Source organism: Sarcophilus harrisii, chromosome 1 (assembly GCF_902635505.1).
Source record: "Sarcophilus harrisii chromosome 1, mSarHar1.11, whole genome shotgun sequence".
Lineage (NCBI taxonomy): Eukaryota > Metazoa > Chordata > Mammalia > Dasyuromorphia > Dasyuridae > Sarcophilus > Sarcophilus harrisii.
The window spans coordinates 3,566,567-3,589,311 of NC_045426.1; the positions used below are offsets into that span (position 1 = coordinate 3,566,567).

A 22,745-nucleotide genomic window follows, 5' to 3' on the forward strand; every position below is an offset into this window, starting at 1 on the left:
GCCTCTGCTTTCTTCAGCCTCCAGCTGGCACCAAGTTGGAAGATGCAATGAATCTCTCTTGCCTTGAAGATAGGGCTTGTGGGCTTCCTCCCAGAGTGCTCCTCTCCGACCCCAGTCAATGTTCTGGAGAAATTCTTTTGAGTGGCTCACTGGAGCTGTATTTATGCTGCTTCTCCGAGAGTGGGATTGTGGGATATCTCCCAGCATGCTCTTTGGCCCTAAGAACTTCAAGGGAGGTGTGAACACAAGTATTATTGTCTATCAGTTATACGGCCCAAAACATCTCCTTCCAAGATCAAATCAATCATTGAACCATGCCAAATTAGATAATTATTGTCTCTATCAACTCTAATGGCTTAATAGTTTGTAAAGATTCCAACACTGTACTACTGCTATTATTTGCTGTTCTTCAATAGCTGAAAAGACTCTAGACCATTTACACCTTTGTTTTTGAGCGCCTGGTTCTGAAAACCAACCAGGTTTACTTGAGTTGTAAACATATTGGTACAGTAGTCTACGGCAAAGAAAAAAACAAACAGATTCTTAGATTTTAAGTATATTTTTATCAGCAGTTGACCTTTAATTGGAGTGAGATCGGCTAGTTTATGACATATAATAATATGCACTATATATGTGTGTGTGTGTGTTTGTACACATATATATTAAATAACAAGTTTGGTATGTAATAGTTATGATTATAACCATTTGACCAAGTGATACAATAAATATGTTGAAAGCTATTATATATCATACTCAGGTTTCCTTACATGAGGTTGCTAGAGTTTATTTCTAAAGGCTAAAAGTGCTTTCACATATGAATAAAATTATATGGAAGATGGAGATAAAGATTAAACTTTCAGACAGCTGTGCAGTTCTTTCTCCTTAAAGATACTTGGGTTTGATCCATCACCCTCGGGGATTTTTTTCCCACTTTTTTCTTGAGTTCTCTTCTGTGTATTTTTATTTTAAATAACTTTGATACACATATTCTGTTTTTACGTAGGCTGCATTTCCTCCTTTATTCAACAGTGTGCTGGTAAAATATTTAACAATCAATTTAAGAGATGGAAGGGAAAGAATTTAGGACAGGTGTTTTCTCATATATTTTCCTTGGGGAACAAGCTTTTTCTTTATTATTTCACAACATTCAGTTTCTAATGTTTTATAGTTGTTCTTTCCATTTGCATTGTTGTAATCATACATTGTTTTCCTGGCCCTGCTTAATTTAATTTGCTTCAGTTTATATAAATCTTGCAGCGCTTCTTTGTATTCATTGTGTTCATCATTTCTTAGAGCACCTAAATATTCTGTTCCATCCGTGATAAATGTATCACTTAATTAAGTTTATCACCCCACAAAAAAAAAAAAAAAAAAAAAAAAAGATTGAAAAAGGAATACAAGAAGTATTCCTTATTTGTTTAACTTTAATGCTTTCACAGTCCAGGAGACTAAGGGTTCGAGGTACAAGACTTGGCACAATCTACTATTTTTGTGATTTTTCTTCAACATTTCAGAGCATTTTTGAATGGCTTCTTTGTGTCTTTGGTTTGACTAATGGCCTGGGGACTCTTTACTTGAGTCAAGTACTTACAAGTCAAGTACTTACAGTACTTGAGATCTGCTCCGTTGGGATCAGCATAACCAGAGAATAGCTGCGCATCTACATCGGCACCAACCTGAGGCCGACAGACATTGCACAGGGATCGGCTCTTAGATCAACATGGGCACCGCGTAGGGAACTGGCTCCGTGCTCGGGCTCGACTCTCTTGGACTCCTGCTATGACATCTTTCCTGGCTGTCGGCTATCTTCCTCCTTTTGGGAGACGGGTTTTCCGTTCCCCAGTACGGCCGTTTTAGGGAGCCTCTGTCCGAGTCTCTGTAACTTTGCAGACGATGATACCCGGATGGATTCGTTTCTAGCTGGTCTTGGTCCATCTCTTCTTCCTCACTGAACTTCACATCCTCCCTTTCCTCCTCCAAGTCGCTGATTCGAAGCTCCAGGAAGCCAGTTTCTTTTAGCATATGGTCCTTCTGGAGCCGGGGCAGGATGATATCACAGACCTGTCCACCGTGTAGCAGTTCATCAATAAAGTCATCTATGCGTATGAATTCAAAGTCTCCCTTTCGGTTATGGATCCTAATTTTTCGATCATCATTGTACAGAGGTTCCAGATAGTTGTAGCAGTCCATGGCTGTGCCCGTCAACCTCATATACAAGGCGCCCAAAACACGGACATACTTGAAATATACATTTTTAATGAATTCAATGATGAGGTTCTTCTCTGGTTGTATCTGCAGCATTTTGAAGGTCAGGCAGAGGAATGGTGTTGGTTTGATATTGTTGCCATAGACACCCCCTACAGACCTCAGGTCCATGGCTTTGGTCGGTAGTAGCTCAGCTGTGAGCGAAAAGCACTCCTCCTTCCAGTATTTGGACGCGTAAATTCGAGTCCGGATTTTCTTCTCTACTAAGTATTGCAGGTCGGTGCCCTGGATGTGGTGAGCGTAGTTCACTGGGCTGTTGACCATCTTAGGCTAATCACTCCCTTTCAGTGCAACAATACCGCTGCAGACAGGGAAGGATCAAGAGAAATAATTTCCTTTCTCCTTTCTCCTCTCTCCTTTCTCCTCCTTTCTCCTTTTCCTTTTCCTTTCTCCTTGAGCGCCAGCAGGTTCCCTGCTGAAGTCTTTGTCTGGAAATGCCTTCCGAGAGAATCTTTTTATATATACCCTGTCAAGGCTTGTAAATGACATCAGCTCACCCAAGGAAAAAGCTTCATACTTTGGCAAGGTATCACCTGGAGTTCACACCTGCTTAAGTGTCAACCCCTCCTTATCTGGGTTGTCAACTGGACTCTCTCTGCTTCAACCAATGGTAAAGCTGCAACTGAGCCAGATCCTCACCTTTACAAGCCCATGATCTTCTGAAGAATGTAACTTGCCAGTTATTTAAGTGAAGAGGTGTTGATAATATTCCAGGACTCAACTTTCAAAATGGCTGAGAGGAGAATGCTACATTTCTTTCTCTTAGATCGACTCTTAGATAAGGGGCAGAGCCAAGATATCACGGAGTTCACACCTGCTTAAAAGTCAACCCCTCATTACCTGGGCTGGCAACTCGACTTTCTCTCATTGCCTCAACAAATGGTAAAGCCAGATCATCTCCTTTACAAGCCAATGATCTTCTGAAGAACATATCTTGCAAGTAGTTTAGGTGAAGAGATGTTAATAATATTCCTAGGGCTCCACTTTCAAAAGAGGCTGAGTTGGGTGCCCATCAGTTGGGGAATGGCTGAATAAGTTACAAAGGATGAATGTTATGTAGTATTATTGTTTTATAAGAAACAATCAGCAGGATGATTTCAGAGAGCTCCAGAGATATCTGGAGAGCTCTCCAGATAGAGCCTATCGTTTCTATATGAAACGATGCTGAGTGAAATGAGCAGAACCAGGAGATCACTGTATACAGCAACAGCAAGATTATATAAGGATCAATTCTGATGGACGTGGCTCTTGTCAACAATGAGGTGATTCAGATCAGTTCCAGTGGTCTTATGATGAAAAGAGCCATCTGCACCCAGAGAGAGGACAGGGGGAACAGAATGTGCATCACTGTATTTTCACTCTTTTTCTTGTTTTTGCTTACATTTTGTTTTTCTCCTTTTTTTTCTCTTTATAATGATTGTTCTGGTGCAGCATGTTATTTGTGGGAGTACGTATAGAGGAATTGCATGTGTTTAACACATATTGGATCACTTGCCAACTGGGAGATAGATAGGGTGGGAATGGGAGGGAAAATATTAGAAGACAAAGTTTTGTAGGGGTGACTTTCGAAAATTATCCATGTCTATATTTTGAAAAACAATCTTTAAAAAATATTCTGCATCAAAAAGAAATATCAGTTATTTCCCTAAGGTTAAATTCTCCCTATAAATGGATTTATGGTCCATTCCATGGCCCCTGTCTCTTTGCAGTCAGTCCACCCTAACATTCTGCTTCATATCTTTCTCCTGAACCTCCCCCATGCCTTGTGGTATCTCTCCTAACTCTCTATGCTTCTCAACCCACTTCTCCTCTTTATACTTAACTAATTCTTTTTGAGGTACTAAGTCCCTTTCAATCTAGCCTACCAGGCTTTTGCCAAAGAGAAGAATGGCCATTGTGAATTCTTCACATGACTGAATCCCAACTTTTGGTGCCTTCTGTCATCTGGTGTCTCCATCAGCCACAACAGGATTGACAAGGGTCTTCTTTGTTAAGTTATCCTCTGCTCTCCAGATAGAGCCTTACAGGCTCCTTTTGTCTCTAGTTCTTCTCTGGTGATAATGAGTGGTGGCTCCCTTGCGGTATATTCAGGTGCTGACTTTGCTGGAGGTCCCATTTCATGATTTCTGGCTGATGATTTTGTGTACTTTTGGGGTAGAAGAATTTACTTGCTGTAGTTTCCCATTGAATTTCTTCAACATTATTGATTTTGGTGGAATATTTGCATTTTTGCTAAAATGCCTCACTGAGGCAGCCAAAATGTTCAGAAGTTTGAAACCACTTTTTTTCTAAGTGATAGTTCATGAGCCTTGACCAGTGTACTTCTCATTTACTAATATCCTATAGATAGATTTAGCTCTTAGCAAAGGCCTTTATTAAAAAATAGTAAGAATAGTAAAAGAAAATATTCCTCTTATAAAAATGGGGCATTTCCCTGCAGAAATACTCATAGAATCAGAGGGGAGGGTAGATACAGAGCGCATTGGCAGCAAAGCACACTTGTAGGGAACACTGTGGCTAAGGCAACTTTCTGCTGACACTGCAGGACCCTGCATAGAGTAGCTGCTAATACACTTTATAAAATGGAATTGAACTAACCTTCACATCACAGTTGCCTATATGACATCCTTTTGCTAGTCTGTAAATAATGCATGAAACCCCTGAAGTTCCTCCAGAGCCCTCAGCCTAGTGCTGGACTACTAAAATTGGGCCACTGAAAGACTTTGTAAAATTCTCAAAGATGATCCTGTGAATGTGCTGCACTTGATACACCAGCAAATTTGGAAAACAACAGTAGTCACTGGTTTGAAAAAGATCAGTTCATATTCCAACCCCGAGGAAGGGCCATGTCCAGGAATGTTTAAGTTATTGAACAATTGGACCCATTTCCCGTGTCAGCTAGGTTAAGGTTAAGGTTTTGCTAGCTAGCCTTCAACAATATGTGACCTCAGAATTACCAAAAGAGCAGGCTAGTTTTGAAGAAGCAGATGAACTAGAGAACAGATTGCCAACAGTCATGATTGTGGAGAGAGCAGGGGACTTCCAGAAAAGCATCTACTCCTGCTTAGTTGACTACATCACATCTCTGACTCTGTACATCACAAGGAAATATGGCAAGTTCTCAAAGAGAGGGGAAGACCTCTCACCTTCCTTGTCTCTTGACCTTCCAAAATTTAAAACTGAACAGTAAATAACAGATTAGTTTAAGATGAAAAAGGAATACAACACGGCTTTATATTGTCAACTTATTTAATTTAAATGCATTCAAACTTCAGAAGATGTAGGGTATATAACATATGGAATATATGACAACATAATCGACTTTTTTTTTTTTTACTTTACTGCGACATTTCAGGGAACTTTAAATGTCTCCTTTGTGTCTGGTTCGGTTGATGGCCTGGAGACTGATAAGGAATAATGGCGCAGTACTTCAGATCTGCTCCGAGCCTGCCATGGCAATTAGCCTGGGACTATCTCCGCGCCCGGGACCGGCTCCTTGCCCGGAACCGGCACCGCGTCTGGGACCCGCTCCGCGCCTGGGACCGGCTCCTTGCCCGGGACCGGCTCCTTGCCCGGGACCGGCACCGCGTCTGGGACCCGCTCCACGCCTGGGACCACCTCCGCGCCCCGGACCGGCTCCGCATTCTTGATCTACTCCTGTAGCGTCTTGAGCTCCTCCTTTGACATCTTTCCTGACTGTAGGTTATCTTCCTCCTTTTTGGAGACCGGCTCTCACTTCCCCTGTAGAGCCGTTTAAGGGAGTAACTGTCCCGGTCTCTGTAACTTTGCCGACAATGATATGGGGATGGATTCATTTCTAGCTGTTCTTCATCCTTCTCTTCTTCCTCACTGGAGTTCACATCCTCCGTTTCCTCCTCCAAGGCACTGATTCGAAGTTCCAGTGCGTTAGTTTCTTCCAGCACATGGCGCTTCTGGAGTCGGGGCAGGATGATATCACAGACCCGCTCACTGTGGAGCAGTTGATCGATAAACTCATCTACGTGTATGAATTCAAAGTCTCCGTTTCGGTTCTGGATCCTACTTTTTCGATTGTCATTGTACAGAGGTTCCAGATAGTTGTAGCAGTCCATGGCCGTGCCTGTTAACCTCATATACAAGGCCCCCAACATGCGGACATACTTGAAATCTTCATTTTTAATGAATTCAATGACTATGTCCTTCTCGGGTTGTATCTGCAGCATTTTCAAGGTCAGGCAGAGGAAAGGTGTTGGCTGGATGTTGGGGCCAAAGACACCCCCCACAAACCTCAGTTCCGTGGCTCTGTCCACGACCAGCTCAGCTGTGAGCCCAAAGCATTCCTCCTTCCAGTACTTGGACTCGTAAATTCGAGTCCGGATGATTTTCTCCACCAAGAATTGTGGGTTGGTGCCATGGATGTGGTGAGCATTCTTCACTGTGCGGTTGGCCATCTTAGGCTAATCACTCCCTTTCAGTGCAACAAGAGCACTACAGACAGGGAAGAATAAAGAACAATACCCTCCTTTCCCCTTGAACACCAACAAATCTGTCTCTCAATGCCTTCAGAGAAAATCTCTTTATATATATCCCTTCAAGGCTTGTAAATGACATCTGTTTATTCAAGGGAAAAGCTTCACTCTTTGGCAGGGTATCACCTGGAGTTCACACCTGCTTAAGTGTCAATCCCTCATTAATTCGGTTGTCAACCCTACTTTCTCTGATTGCCTTAACAAATGGTAAAGCTGTAACTGAGCCAGATCATCTCTTTTACAATCCTAAGACTTTCTGAAGAATATAACTTACAAATTATTTTAGTGAATAGATGTCAATAATATTTCTAGGGCTCAACTTTCAAAATGGCTGAGAGGAGAATGCTACATTTCTTTCTCTTAGATCGACTCTTAGATAAGGGGCAGGCCCAAGATATTACCTGGAGTTCACATCTGCTTAAGTATCAACCCCTCATTACCTGGGTTGTCAACTCGACTTTCTCTCATTGCCTCAACAAACGGTAAAGCCAAATCATCTCCTTTACAAGCCAATGATCTTCTGAAGAATGTAACTTGTGAGTTGTTTAGGTGAAGAGGTGTTAATAATATTCCTAGGGCTCCACTTTCAAAAGTGGCTAATTTGGATGCCCATCAGTGGGGAATGGATGGATAAGTTAGGGTGAATGGATGTTATGGAATATTATTGTTCTAAAGAAACGACCAGCAGGATGATTTCAGACATCTGGAGAAACTTACATGAACTGATGCTGAGTGATATGACCAGAAACAGGAGATAGTTCACACAGGGCAACAAGATTATATAATTATCAATTCTGAAGCAAGTGGCTCTTTTCAACAATGAGATGATTCAGGCCAGTTCCAATGATCTTGTGATGGAAAGAGCCATCTACACCCAGAGAGAGGAGTGTAGGAACTGAGTGTGGATAGTAGCATTTTCACTCTTTTTATTGTTGTTAGCTTGCATTTTGTTTTTTTTCTCACTTTTTTCCTTTTTGATCTGATTTTTTTTGTGTGGCAAGATAATTGTACATATATACACACGTACACACACATATATGTAGACATATATATACACACACACATATATGATTTAATTGTAGAGGGCCACAGACAGTGAGGGACTTCTCAGTGAGATATAAGGCCTTTCAGCCTAGAGGGAACCTGCTGACAATGTCTGGTTTGGCTCTCATCGCCCCTTGGGAGCTGCTTAACCTTCCTGAGAAGTTAGGGGGCCATGACAACCTTTATTCTACTTGAAACTGAGATACTTACATTAAGAGACATTTATATAATAATAGCAGAGAGCTTATAGTTAGCACATGCTCAGTGTCCTGTGGTGATGTAATGGTACTAAGGTATTTAAGGCTGAGAGAACTTGAAATAAATAGACTCCATATTTCAACATTCATGTGGGTCTCTGCCTCATCACTGCTTCTCTAAGAGCAAGGACTTGGGCTAGTCCCCAAGTCCTCCAGAGAGACTCAGCAGCTCCACTGATTGACAAAATCAGGGACTTGAATAGAGGAGTCCCAGTGACCTTAGGAATAAAGTAAGTATAAAAAGAGGCAAGCAGGAAGATTCAGTAAGGGCTAAACTAGTCACTTTCGTTTTTCAGCCGAAATGGGGCAGATAGAAACAAAAGGGCCATCTTCCCAAGGGAAGTATGAAGCATGCTAACACATATTGGATTACTAGCAATGGGGGTGGAGGTGGGGAAAAAATGGGGAAATATGTAACACAAGATTTTCCAAGGATCAATGTTGAAAAATTATCCATGTATGTATTTTGAAAATAAACAGCTTTAATTTAAAAAAAAAAATGACTTAGAGGCAGCTAGGTGGTGCAGAGGATAGAGCATTAGCCCTAAATTTAGGAGGACCTGAGTTCAAATCTGACCTCAGACAATGAACACTTTCTAGCTGTGTGACCCTGGGCAAGTCACCTAACCCCATTTACCTTAGCAAAAAAAAAAATGGTTGAGAGGAGAGTGCTATATTTTTTTTCTCTTGAATAAAGGGCAGAGCCAAGAGGACAGAGGAATCAAAGTGGAGGTCTCCCAATATTCCCCTTTCAACTACTTTAAAATAATGCCTCAAATCCATGATTTCTTATAAAATGATAGGGATAAAAGATTAAAAATAAGAATATTTTAGATATCAATGAGTTTAATTTATTGTGCACTTTTAAGTGATAAGAGAAATGATTGTTAGTAAGCAATATCTTGGGGAGATCCAGAGTTCTTCCAAAATCCTGATTTTGTTCAGTCTCTTGAAGGACATTATTGACAGTGAGACTGAATTAACTCTTCTCAATCTTGCTCTAATAAACTGTGACCTCTTTGATCTAAGAGGAATGAAAAATGACTACCCTTTTATTAATATGCTGGCCCCATTAATAAAATAATTAAATTTCCCTGAAACTGTCTCTTTTAAAACTTTTTACAACTAATATGGCAGAAACTAGGCATTGATCCATACTTAACGCCGTACACCAAGATAAGGTCAAAATGGGTTCATGACCTAGGCATAAAGAATGAAATTATTAACTTTTTACTCATTACAGAGATATGAAATAGACATCCATAATTTCCCATATAACTCTTTTGCTATATTTTGTGATGAACGTTTAATTTGTTTAATCGAGAATTTTAAAAAACACTGGAAATGAGAAAAGAAGTCTCATTGTTCAGTTCTTAATCACCAAGTCATGGCTTCATTGGGGACCCAAACTTCACAGCTGAGTTTGAGAAGTGACCCAGAGCAGAAGATACAGGAGATTTAGAGTTGGAAGAAGGCTTTGAGGCCTTCTGGCTCAATTTGTACAACATGCTATTGAGTTCATGAAAGAAGAGAAACTGATAAATGGAGAAAGAGAAAAATGCAGGCTGCACTCCCAAAAGAGTCAGGGAGTGACACCACAAGCAACAGAGAGTAGTAGAAAAACAGATATCCAGAAAAATAGATACTCACAAGAATCCATTCTAGGAGATACAGAATGAGAAAAACATTCATGTCCTCAGAGGAGAGATGATGGAGAATGGAGTTGTTAGGGAGTCCCTTGGCTTGGTGGTCCTAGAACTCTCTTAAAATTCCCTTTGGAATTCTCAAAATCTCTCCAACATTGGGAAAGTAGTTGCTTGCTTTTCTTCTTAAACCTAATTATATTTAAATAACAGTATATTTTTCAAGAAATTCTAAAATGCATATGACAGTGAGAAACAAGGAGAAAGAGATTTATTTTAGACATTTGTTATCAAATCTTAGAAATTACACCTTTTCAGATATGTAAGAGACTCATAAATCCAATCCAACCTTATAAAGGATGCCCTCTATAGCACATCCAATGCTCATCCTTCCTGATATTAGTCCATTTATTCATTATCCCTCAAAGTCATCCTGATATACCAAAAAAAAAAAAAAAAAAAAAAAATTTCAAAATTACCTGACTTTTATTTTTGTTGTTTATGGGAAGTTAGGGCTATACCAACATTTTCCTAGGATCCAAACCTTATACTGTGAAATGAATAGTCGCTTCTATTTTTACCTGTCTCTTCTTCCCTGCTCCTCCCCATCATGTTGAGTTTTGTGTCTTCTCATGTCCTTACGGGAATAATCAATAGGTATTGACCCTGAGAGGTGGGCGGGTGTGGTATGCTCCACCACACTCTGTGGAGGAGTAAATCCCATGGCATTGGTTGGTTTTCCCACATGGAGGTAGAAGACAGACTAAGGCCAAGAAGTTACTATAGACGAAGAGACAGGTGTGTTATCTGGTCAGCAGTCACAGTGATCAGGATGCAGATCTTTTTGTTGGAAGGTTGGAGTCAGTGATAAAATATGGTGTCCAAAGCTGAAATCAGGTCAGGATGAAAACCAAGAGCCCAGCAACAGCTCACACAGATTTGTAAGAATACCAGCTAGTTCTTAGTGGATGAATGAATCAGCTTTGAAAAGAAAAAACTTGGGTCAAAAATAAACATCTGAACAATAATTAATTCTCTTAAATGATGAGATAAAATGTAAAGTTCAATAACTCTGGGGTCCTATAATGTCATCAAATGGACAAAAATTAAAGTGACAGATCTCAATGTTGGTGGGTCTTTAGAAAATTAGGCATACTTTCAGATGGCTGATGGATTTGTGAGTATAGATTTCTTTGGAAAATGAGCATTATAATAATAAAACTTAATAAGAGTTATGCACAAGATTCTTAGTATTCTTTGGATCACATTACCTAGAAGTCTCTGCATGAGGTCAGCAGTGTCCAAGTATCCATTTCACAGAAATCTAGGTGGAACAAATAGTAGACAGGAGAGCAGGTGGCAGTTTTGAGGAGAGAAATAAGTCAGTGGAAGGATCCAGCATGAGTCATTTGCTCTCAGATGATTCTAGAGCTCCTTTTAGAAAAGCCATAGAAAGCATTGCTACTTCCCCAGAGAAAGTAATAATTTTTCTTTAGTATTACTGCCCTCTCTATTTGTATAACTAGGAAGGGTATTTCTTCAGTGCTCAGGCTTCACTCTTCATAAAATGTGCTACCTCCTAAACCTCTTGGTGGCTTCCTACATTCCAGGGCTATTCAGGGAAGGGTCTCCTATTAGGATCTTCTGGGAACTAAAATTTGGGTGATGAAAGGAAATGGATGGTAGAGAGGCTTTGGGACTCTCCTTTGCTTTTTGTTCATTCCCTTGTATTCCTTTCAAGTAAATACTTTGTTTTATTTCAGTCTCTTTGTTCACTATAACTTGGCCTGGGAGAGCCATCTCTAGGGAACCAGAGATGCTTACTTCTTGGATACCAGGGTCTTGAGAGTAGCCAATTAAGTATGGCAGTGGAAGAGTTATGGTGTTATAAAACAAAGCACTTTTTTTTATCTAATGGCCCCTAATACTAGGATAACCTTTATAAACTCTGGAAGTCTTTACCCCAATTCCTATTTGAGTCCATGATTTCTTTGAGTCCGATTTCTCAGAATCTGGTTGGCTCCATCTTCCTCCTGGTTTTAGGTGATTCAATTAGTGGTATGGGTATTTTCCTCTAATACTATCAGTTCCAGACTCTATTAGGTATACTCCCTCTAGCAATCCCAGTGTCACATGTTCTTAATTAACCCCGATGTTAAAAGTCCCAGAATGATTTAATATCAAATATATCTCACCAAAGGACTATCCCTGCCTGCCCTCCAGAAGGGAAAGGAAACAAAAAACTAGAAAAAAATCTTTACTTTCAAGGGTTCTCATAAAGGCCTCATTTCTAAAATATATAGAAAATTTATTCAAATGTATAAGAATTCAAGTCATTATACCATTGATAAATGGTCAAAGGATATGAATAGGCATTTTTCAGATGAAATTAAAACCATTTCTAGTCATATGAAAAGTGCTCTAAATTATTATTGATCAGAGAAATGCAAATTAAGACAACTGGGATACTTCTACACACCTCTCATATTGGCTAAAATGACAGGAAAAAGACGACGACAGATATTGGAGGAGATGTGGAAAAGTTGAAACACATACATTGTTATTGGAGTTGTGAACTGATTCAACCATTCTGAAGAGCCATTTGGAACTATGCACAAAGAGCTGTGCATACCCTTTCATTTAGCAGTTTTACTACTGAGCCTGTATCCTAAAGACTTAAATGAACTGATGCTAAGAGAGACTTAAATCAACTGGTGCTAAGTGAAATGCACAGAACCAGGAGATCGTTATATACAGCAACAGCAAGATATGAGGATCAATTCTGATAGACCTGGCTCTTGTCAACAATGAGGTGATTCAGATCAGTTCCAATGGTCTTGTGATGAAGAAAGCCATCTGCACCTAGAGAGAGGACAGGGGGAGCTGAATATGGATCACAACATAGTATTTTCACCCTTTTTGTTGTTTGCTTACATTTTGTTTTCTTTCTCCCTTTTTGTCCCCTTTGTGATCTAATTGTTCTGATGCAGCATGTTATTTATGAGAGGAATTGCATGTGTTTAACATACATTGGATCACTTGCCAACTGGCGAATGGGGTAGGGATGAGAGGGAAAATATTAGAAGACAGGCTTTTGTAGGGATGAGTTTTGAAAATTATCCATGTCTATATTTTGAAAATAAAAAGCTTTAATTAAAAAATATTCCCTATCAAAAAGAAATATCAGTTATTTCCCTGAGGTTAAATTCTCCCTATAAATGGATTTATGGCCCATTCCATGGCCCCTGCCTCTTTGCAGTCAGTCCACCCTAACATTCTGCCTCATGATATCTTTTTCCTGAACCTCCCCCATGCCATGTGGTATCTCTCCTAACTCTCTATGCTTCTCAACCCACTTCTCCTCTTTACACTTAACTAATTCTTTGTAAGTTACTAAGTCCCTTCCAAGATCTAGCCTACCAGGCTTTTGCCAAAGAGAAGACTGGCCATTGTGAATTCTTCACATGACCGAATCCCAACTTTTGGTGCCTCCATCAGTCACATCAGGATTGACAAGGGTCTTTTTATTAAGTTGTCCTCTGCTCTTCAGATAGAGCCTTCCAGGCTCTCTTTGTCTCGAGCTCTTCTCTGTGTGGTGGCTCTCTTGTTGTATGTTCAGGTGCTGACTTTGCTGGAGGTCCCATCTGTGTGACTGCTGGTGTACTTTTGGGGTAGAAGAATTTACTTGCTGTAGTTTTTCCTTGGATTTCTTCAGCCTTATTGATTTTGGTGGGATGTTAGTGTTTTTGTTGAAGTAGATAATGTGGGACCTGGACTGCCTGCCTCACTGAGGCAGCCAAAGTGTCCAGAAGTTTGGAACCCCTTTTTCTAAGTGATAGTTCATGAGCCCTGACCAGTGTCCTCCTACAGATACAATTAACTCTTAGCAAAGGCCTTGATTAAAAGGTAGTAAGAATAGTAAAATAGGGCATTATTAAAAATGGGGCATTTTCCCCAGGAAATACTCATAGAATCAGTGGGAAGAGTGGGCACAGAGTACAGTGGTAGCAGAGCACACTTGTGGGGAACACTATGGCTAAAGCAACTTTCTGCTGACACTGCAGGACCTGCATAGAGAAGGTGCTAATGCACTTCATAAAATAAAATTGAAAGAATTAAGCTTCCTATCACAGTTGCCTAGGTGCCATTCTGTTATTACTCTATGAATAACCCATGAAAGTCCTGAAATTTGACCAAAGCCCTAAACTAAGGCTGAACTACTGTAAAAGTGTAAAATTCTCACTGGTGATGCTGTTGATGTGCTGCACTTGATACAGCAGTGGATTGGGAAAAATCAGTATTTTCCCAGCCCCGAGGAAGAGATGTTCAGGTTACTGAACAATTGGACCCATTTCCCGTGCCAGCTAGGGTAAGGGTAAGATTTTGCTAGCTAGCCTTCAACAATATATGACCTGAGAATTACCAAAAGAGCAGGCTAGTTTCGGAAGAAGCAGACGAGCTAGAGACCAAATTGCCACCAGTCGTGATTGTGGAGAGAGTAGGGAAGGTCCCGAAAAGCATCTCCTGCTGCTGAGTTGACTACACCATGTCTCTGACTGTGTACATCACAGGGAAATATGGCAAGTCCTCAAAGAGAGGGGAAGACCAGTTCACCTTTCTTGTGTCCTGACCTTCCTGCACGGGTGCCAGGAGCAAAAGCTAGAATGGGTCAGGAAATAACAGATTAGGTTAAGATTGAAAAAGGAAGACAAGGCTGAATATTGTCAATTTATTTATTTAACTTTAATGCTTTCACACACCAGGAGACTTAGGGTTCGAAGTCTATGACTTAGCACAGTCTACTCTTTCTGTGCCTTTTCTTCAACGTTTCAGGGGACTTTGATGTGTCTGTGGCTTGGCTGGCGATCAGGACTTTGGTAAGGAACAGTGGCGCGGTGCTTCCGATCTTCTCAGAGCCTGGGATCAGCATCGCGAGGGGAATCGGCTCCCAGGTAGCCTCTGGCGCCGAGCGGAGTCCTCCAGAGCCAGGATCGATTCCAGTAGTGCCTCGGATTCCTGTTCCATACCCGGAATCGACTCCTGTTGTACGTGGGATTCCTGCTGTGAGATATTTCCCAACCGCCGACTCTTTTCCTCCTTTTTAGAAACTGGCTCTCGCTTCCGCTGTAAAGCGGTTCCAGGGAGCCTCTGTCCCGATCTCTGTAGCTTTGCCAGCGATGATGTCCGGGTGGATTCGTTTCTAGCTGGCCTTGGTGCATGTCTTCTTCCTCAGTGGAGTTCGCATCCTCCGTCTCTTTCCCCAAGACGCTGACTGGAAGCTCCGGTGGTCCAGTTTCTTCCAGGACCTGGCGCTTCTGGAGCCGGGGCAGCCAGATATCACAGACCCGCTCGCTGTGCAGCAGTTGATGGATAAACTCTTTTGCGCGCATCGATTTAAAGTCTCCGTTTCGGTTCCGGATCCTAATGTTTCGATCATCATTGTACAGAGGTTCCAGATACTTGTGGCAGTCCCTGGCGGTGCCCGTCAGCCTCATGTACAAGGCCCCCAGCACGCGGGCGTACTCGAAATCTTCATTTCTAATGAATTCGATGACGACGACTTTGTGGGGCTGCATCTGCAGCATCTTCAAGGTGAGGCAGAGGAACGCTGTCGGCTGGCTGTTGGGGCCAAAGACCCCTCCCACAGACGTCAGGTCCGCGGCTCTCTCCGTGAGCAGCTCGTCCGTGAGCCTGCAGCACTCCTTCTTCCAGTACTTGGACTTGTAAATTCGAGTCCGGATGGTTTTCTCCACCAAGAATTGCGGCTCGGTGCCATGGACGTGGTGAGCATTCTTCGCTGTGCGTTTGGCCATCTTGGGCTAATCACTCCCTTTCAGTGCGCAAGGCCGCTTCGGACAGGGAAGAATCAAGAGAAATTCCTTCCTCCTTTCTCCCTCCTTTCTCCCTCCTTTCTCCCTCCTTTCTCCCTCCTTTCTCCCTCCTTTCTCCCTCCTTTCTCCCTCCTTTCTCCCTCCTTTCTCCCTCCTTTCTCCCTCCTTTCCTTTCTCTCACCTTTCTCTCTCCTTTCTTTCTCCTTGAACGCCAGCAGGTTCCCAGCTGAAGTGTTTGTCTGGAAATGCCTTCCAAGAGAACCTCTTTATATATACCCTGCCAAGGCTTGTAGATGACATCAGCTCACTCAAGGAAAAAGCTTCACACTTTGGCAAGGTATCACCTGGAGTTCACACCTGCTTGAGTGTCAACCCCTCCTTACCTGGGTTGTCAACTCAACTCTCTCTGATTGCCTCAACCAATGGTAAAGCTGCAATTGAGCCAGATCCTCTCCTTTACAAGCCAATGATCTTCTGAAGAATGTAATTGTGAATTGGTTAGGTGAAGAGGTTTTAATAATATTCCTAGGCTCCACTTTCAAAAGTGGCTGAGTTGGGTCCTATCAGTGGGGGAATGGATGGATAATTTACGGTGGATGAATGTTATGGAATATTATTATTCTATAAGAAACGACCAGAAAGATGATTTCAGAGAGGCCTGGAGAGACTGACATGAACTGATGCTGAGTGAAATGAGCAGAACCACGAGATAGTTCATTCAATTATACAATTATCAATTCTCAAGGAAGTGGCTCTTTTCAATAATGAAATGATTCAGGCTAGTTCCAATGATCTTGTGATGGAGAGAGCCATCTGCACCCAGAGAGAGGACTGTGGGAATTAAATGTGGATCATAGCATAGCATTTTCACTCTTTATTGTTGTTAGCTTGCATTTTGTTTTCTTTCTCACTTTTTTCCTTTTTGATCTGATTTTTCTTGTGTGCCAGATAATTGTACACACACACACACACACACACACACACACACACATATGATATAATTGTAGAGGGCCACAGACAGTGGGGAAGTTCTCAGTGAGATATAAGGCCTTTCAGCCTAGAGGGAACCTGCTGACAATGTCTGGTTTGGCTCTCATCGCCCCTTGGGAGCTGCTTAACCTTCCTGAGAAGTTAGGGGGCCATGACAACCTTTATTCTACTTGAAACTGAGATACTTACATTAAGAGACATTTATATAATAATAGCACAGAGCTTATAGTTAGCACATGCTCAGTGTGCTGTGGTGATGTAATGGTACTAAGGTATTTAAGGCTGAAAGAACTTGAAATAAATAGACTTCATATTTCAACATTCATGTGGGTCTCTGCCTCATCACTGCTTCTCTAAGAGCAAGGACTTGGGCTAGTCCCCAAGTCCTCCAGAGAGACTCAACAGTTCCACTGATTGACAAAATCAGGGACTTGAATAGAGGAGTCCCAGTGACCTTAGGAATAAAGTAAGTATAAAAAGAGGCAAGCAGGAAGATTCAGTAAGGGCTAAACTAGTCACTTTCGTTTTTCAGCCGAAATGGGGCAGATAAAACAAAAGGGCCATCTTCCCAAGGGAAGTATGAAGCATGCTAACACATATTGGATTACTTGCAATTTAGGGGAAGGGGGTGGGGAAAAAATGGGGAAATATGTAACACAAGATTTTCCAAGGATCAATGTTGAAAAATTATCCATGCATGTATTTTGAAAATAAACAACTTTAATTTGACTGAAGGGCAGCTAGGTGGTGCAGAGGATAGAGCATCAGCCCTGAAGTCAGGAGGACCTGAGTTCAAATTTGACCTCAGACAATTAACACTTCCTAGCTGTGTGACCCAGGGCAAGTCACTAAACCCCATTTGCCTCAGCAAAAAAAAAAAAAAAAAGGCTGAGAGGAGGCTGCTATATTTTTTCTCTTGGATAAAGGGCAGAGACAAGAGGGCAGAGGGATGAAAGTGGAGGTCTCCCAATATTCCCCTCTAATGATTTTAAAATAATGCCTCAAATCCATGCTTTCATGTAAAATGATAAGGATAAAGGATTAAAAACAAGAATATTTTGGATACCAATGGGTTGAATTTATTATACACTTTTAAGTGATGAGAGTCTGAGTAAAGAGATAGTTTCACTGTTCAAGGGTGATGTTCTCAGCCTGTTAATAAACACCAACTATTTGAAGGATATAAAAACATTGAGCCTTATACCATGATTGTCTTTGGTCTAAGAGAGATGACAAATGACCATCCTTTTATTAATAACATGCTGCTCTTATTAATAAAATTATTAAATTATCATTAAACTATATCCAACCCTTTTTAATCATCACAGTGATATGGAATAGAAATGCATGATTTCACTTATGATTCTACCTTTGTGCTATATTTTGTAATGAATATTTTACCTTTTTTAATTAAGAATTTTAAAAACATTTATAAAGAGAAGAGAGATCTCATTGGTTACCCCTAGACTCCAAGGTTAGGCTTCCTTGGGGAGCCAAGTTTCACACCTGAGTGCTGAGTTTGAGGAGTGTCCTAGAGTAGGAACTAAAAGAGATTTAGAGTTGGAAGAGACCTCTGAGACCTAGCCCAATTTTGTACACATGCTATTGAGTTCAAGGAAGAGGAGAAGAAGAGAAATGGATATATTGAAAAAGAAAAAAGAGCCAGTTGTACCCATAGTAGATTCAGAAAATGACATCACAAGCAACAGAGAGAAAAGAAGAAAACAAATATCCAGAACTTGAGATTTGGACCCACATCCTGATACTCACAAGAAACCATTCTAGGAGGTACAGAATGAGAGAAACATTCACATCCTCAGAGGAGAGATGAAGGAGGATGGAGTGGTTAGGGAACCTCTTGGCTTGTTGGAACTAGAACTCTCTAGTGCATTGCTTTGGACTTCTCACCATCTCGCCAACATTGGGAAACTGGCTGCTTGCTTTTCTTCTTAAATCTTATTATTTCAAAATAACAGCATAATTTCCATGAAATTATAAAATGTATATGACAGTGGGTCAGAGGAGAGAGAGAAAGAAAGAGAAAGAGAGAGAGAGAGAGAGAGAGAGAGAGAGAGAGAGAGACTTATTTTAGACATTTGTTATCAAATCTTAGAAATTACACCTTTTCAGATGTGTAAAAGACTCATCAAGTTCAATCCAACCTTGTAAAGGATGCCCTCTATATAGCACACCCAATGCTCATCCTTCCTGATATTAGTCCATTTATTCATTATCCCTCAAAATCATCCTAACATGCAAAAAAAATTTCAAAATTACCTGACTTTTATTTTTGTTGTTGTTGTTTATGGGAAGTTAGGGCTGTGACATTTTCCTAGGATCCAAACCTTATATTATGAAATATATTATGAAAAGTCAGTGGCTTCTATTTTTAGCTGTCTTCTTTCCCCCCCTTCCCTCCCCTGCCCCAATCAAGTTGGGTTTTGTATCTTTTCATGTCCTTATGGGAATAATCACTAAGTGTTGACCCTGAGAGGTGGGCAGGTGTAGTATGCTCCACCACACTTTGTGGAGGAGCAAATCCCATGGCATTGGTTGGTTTTCCCACATGGAGGTAGAAGACTGACTAAGGCCAAGAAGTTACTATAAAGGAAGAGAGAGGTGTGTTGTCTGGTCAGCAGTCACAGTGATCAGGATGCAGATCTTGTTGTTGGAAGATTGGAGTCAGTAATAAAATGGTGTCCAAAGCTGAAACCAGATCAGGATGAAGACCAAGAGCCCAGCAACAGCTCACACAGATTTGTAAGAGTACCAGCCAATTCTTAGTGGATGAATGAATCAGCTTTGAAAAGAAGAAACTTGGGTTAAAAATAAACACCTGAACAATAATTAAATCTCTTAAATGATAAAATAAAATGTAAAGTTCAATAACTGTGCACTCCTATCTTGTTCTCATCAAACAGGCAAAAAATAAGGTGACAAATCTCAAACTTGGTGGGTCTCTAGAGAAACAGGCCATCTATCAGTTGGCTGGTGGATTTGTGAGCAGAGGTATTCTTTGGGGAAAAGACCATAATGGTAATATGTGAAGACCACGTATTTTAAAATCATTTGGAGTCAGGAATTCAGGTTAGGGGAAAATCGTCAGTCTTTATTCTCAGTGAAGAAAGATCGGAGGTGGAAGAGAATCGGTGAGAGCAATGTGTGCAGCTGAGTCAAGAAGCTAGCTAGACCAGCAGCCACACGACCAGCAGCTAGGAGTATGGAACTCAGGCTCAATCTCTCCCAGCTTCCCTTCCTGTCTCTCTGTCTCCACCCACCAAAATCGTCATTTCCTCTACAACACATCAGGACTTGCACGGAGAGTGGGCAGGGCCATTCTTTATCCAAGCATGTATATTAATAGAGTATAGCCCAATTACTATTTAGCCTCACGTACTTGGGACCTCAGTGCATCAACTCAAACCTCAGCCCATTACAGTAATAAGATTCAATAAGAGTTATACACAGTATTCTCAGTATTCCTTGGATCTCATTATCCAGAAGTCTCTCAGATTAGCAGTGTCCAAGCATCCATTTCACAGAAATCTAGGTGGAACAAGTAGTAGGCAGGAGAGCAGGTGGCAGAGTTGGGGAGAGGAAGAAGTCAGTGGAAGCATTCAGCATGAGTCATTTCCTCTCAGATGGTTCTAGAGCTCCTCTTAGAAAAGCCACAGAATGCATTGCTACTTCCCCAGAGGAAGTAATAATTTTTTTTAGTTTTTTTGCCCTTACTATTTGTGTAACAAGGAGCGCCAACCTCTCCAGTGCCCAGGCTTCATCCTTCATAGAATGAGCAAGCTTCTGACCCTCTTGGTTGTTTCTTAGACCTCAGAGCCATTCACGGAAGAATCTTCAACTAGGACCTTCTTGGAACTAAGAGCTTGGGAGATTGAAGGAAGTGGAAGGTGGAACTCTCCTTTATTCTCTGTTCTTTCCAAGTGAATAGACTGTTTAAGTCTCTTGGTTCATTATGACTTGTTCTGGTCTCTAGCAATCTAGTTATTTTATAAACCCAAAGACTGCAACTTCAGGAATAAGAATTCACCATTTGACAAAAATTGCTGGGAAAACTGGAAAATCATGTCAGAAATTCATCACAGACCTACATCTCACACCCCATACCAAAATAAGAGCAAAATGGGTTCGTGATTGGGGTATAAAAGGTGACACCATAAACAATTTAGGAGAACAAGGGATAATTTACCTTTTAGATCTTTGGAGAATGGAGGAATTTTATGACCAAAGAAGAACTAGAGAACATGATGAAAGGTAAAATAGACAACTTTGATTACATTAAATTAAAAAGGTTTTGCACAAATGAAACCAACAGAAACATTGTAATTTGGCCTGGGACTGCCCTCTCTAGGGACCCAGCGATGATTACTTCTTGGATACCAGGGTCTTGAGAGTAGCCAACCAAGCATGGCAGTGGAAGAGCTGTGTTGTTATAAAACAAAGCTCATTTTTTCATCTAATGGCCCCTAGTGCTATGGTGAGCTTTTTCTTTATAAACTCTGGAAGTCTTTATCCCAATTCTCATTTGTACCCAAGATTCAGCTTCCTCAAAAACTAGCTGGCTCCACCTTCCTACTGGTTCTAGGAGGTCCCTTTAGTGGTATGGGTATTTTCCTCTAATACTATCAGCTCCAGAGTCCATTTAGGTGTGCTCTCTCCGGTAATCCCAATCACAGTTAGTATCTCATATTTTTGATTGACCCAGTGATTGAAGTCTCACTATGATTTAATATCAAATACCTCTTACATTAGCACTATCCCCCCACATCCCCACATAAGTCATGTTGTGAAAGAAGACTCAGATGGAGAGAGCCATTTCCACCTAGACAGAAGAGTATGGGCACTGAATGTGGATCACAATATAGTATTTTCACTTTTTTTGTTGTTGTTTGCGTGCTTATTTTTTTCCTTCTCATTTTTTTTCCCTTTTTGATCTGATTTTTCTTGTGCAGGATGAGAAATGTGGAAATATGTTTAGAAGAACTGCACATATTTAACATATATTGGATTACTTGCTGTATAAGGCATGGGGAGGAGGGGAAGAAGGGAGAGAGAAAAATTTGGAACACAGGATTTCACAAGTGTGAATTTTGAAAACTATTTTGAAAAATAAAAGCTATTAGTATAAAAATATATAAATAATGTTTCCAATCCAAAAAAAAAAAAAAAAAAAAAAAAAAAGGAAAAACTAAACAAATTTAAAAAGAAACACTACCACAAAGGGAAAAAAAGTGAAAACAGTATGCTTCAATCTGCCTTGGAGTCCATTGTTCTTTCTCTGGATGCTGATTGCATTTTCCATCATTAGTCTTTTAGAATTGTTTTAGATCATTTTATTTCTCAGAAGAGCAAAGTCTTTCAAAGTTGCTTAGTAATGGTATTTCTGAATCAAAGGGTACACACAATTTGGGGCATAGTTCCAAATTGGTCTTCAGACTGTTGGATTAGTTCATAATTCCACCAACAATGCATTAGTTGGTGGAGTTGTGGACTGATATGACCATTCTGGAGAGCAATTGGGAACTATGCCCAAAGGTTATCAAACTGTGCATATACCCTTTGACCCAGCAGTGTCATTACTGGGTCTGTATCCCAAAGAAATCATAAAAGAGGGAAAAGGACCAACATGTGCAAAAATGTTTGTAGCAACTCTTTTTGTGGTGGCAAAGAACTGGAAAATGAATGGATGCCCATCAATTGGCGAATGGCTGAATAAGTTATGACACATTAAAGCAGTTGAATATTATTGTTCTATAAGAAATAATGAACAGGCTGATTTTAGAAAGTCCTGGAGATATTTACATGAACTGATGCTAAGTGAAGTGAGCAGAATGAGGAAAATATTATACACAGCAATAGCAAGATTGTGCAATGATCAGACTTGATTCTTCTCAAAGGTTCAGTAATCCTAGGAAATCCCAAAACTTTGGATGGAAAACTCTATCCGCATCCAAAGGGAGAACTATGAAGACTGAATGTAAATCAATACATATTGTTGAATACACATTATGTTCATTTTTCCCCTTTTTCTGTTTTTTTTTTCTTTTATCGTTTTCTTTTTTGTTCTGATTTTTCTACTCCAATATAATTCATAAAGAAATAGGTAAAAAAAAAAAAAAAAAAGAAAGAAAGAAAGAAAAAAAGTACATATATAACCCCCCCAAAAAAATTAAGAAACAAAGAAAAGGAAAA

The 22,745-nt window shown here is 40.6% G+C and overlaps 3 pseudogenes; all 3 read right to left on the reverse strand.

Annotated features, from left to right (window-relative positions):
- Positions 1 to 1,710: 1,710 nt before the first annotated feature.
- LOC100932341 lies at positions 1,711 to 2,529 on the reverse strand (annotated as a pseudogene).
- A 3,206-nt stretch (positions 2,530 to 5,735) lies between these two features.
- On the reverse strand, positions 5,736 to 7,080 carry LOC100932084 (annotated as a pseudogene).
- Positions 7,081 to 14,449: 7,369 nt separating this feature from the next.
- LOC100931826 lies at positions 14,450 to 15,626 on the reverse strand (annotated as a pseudogene).
- Positions 15,627 to 22,745: the final 7,119 nt, after the last annotated feature.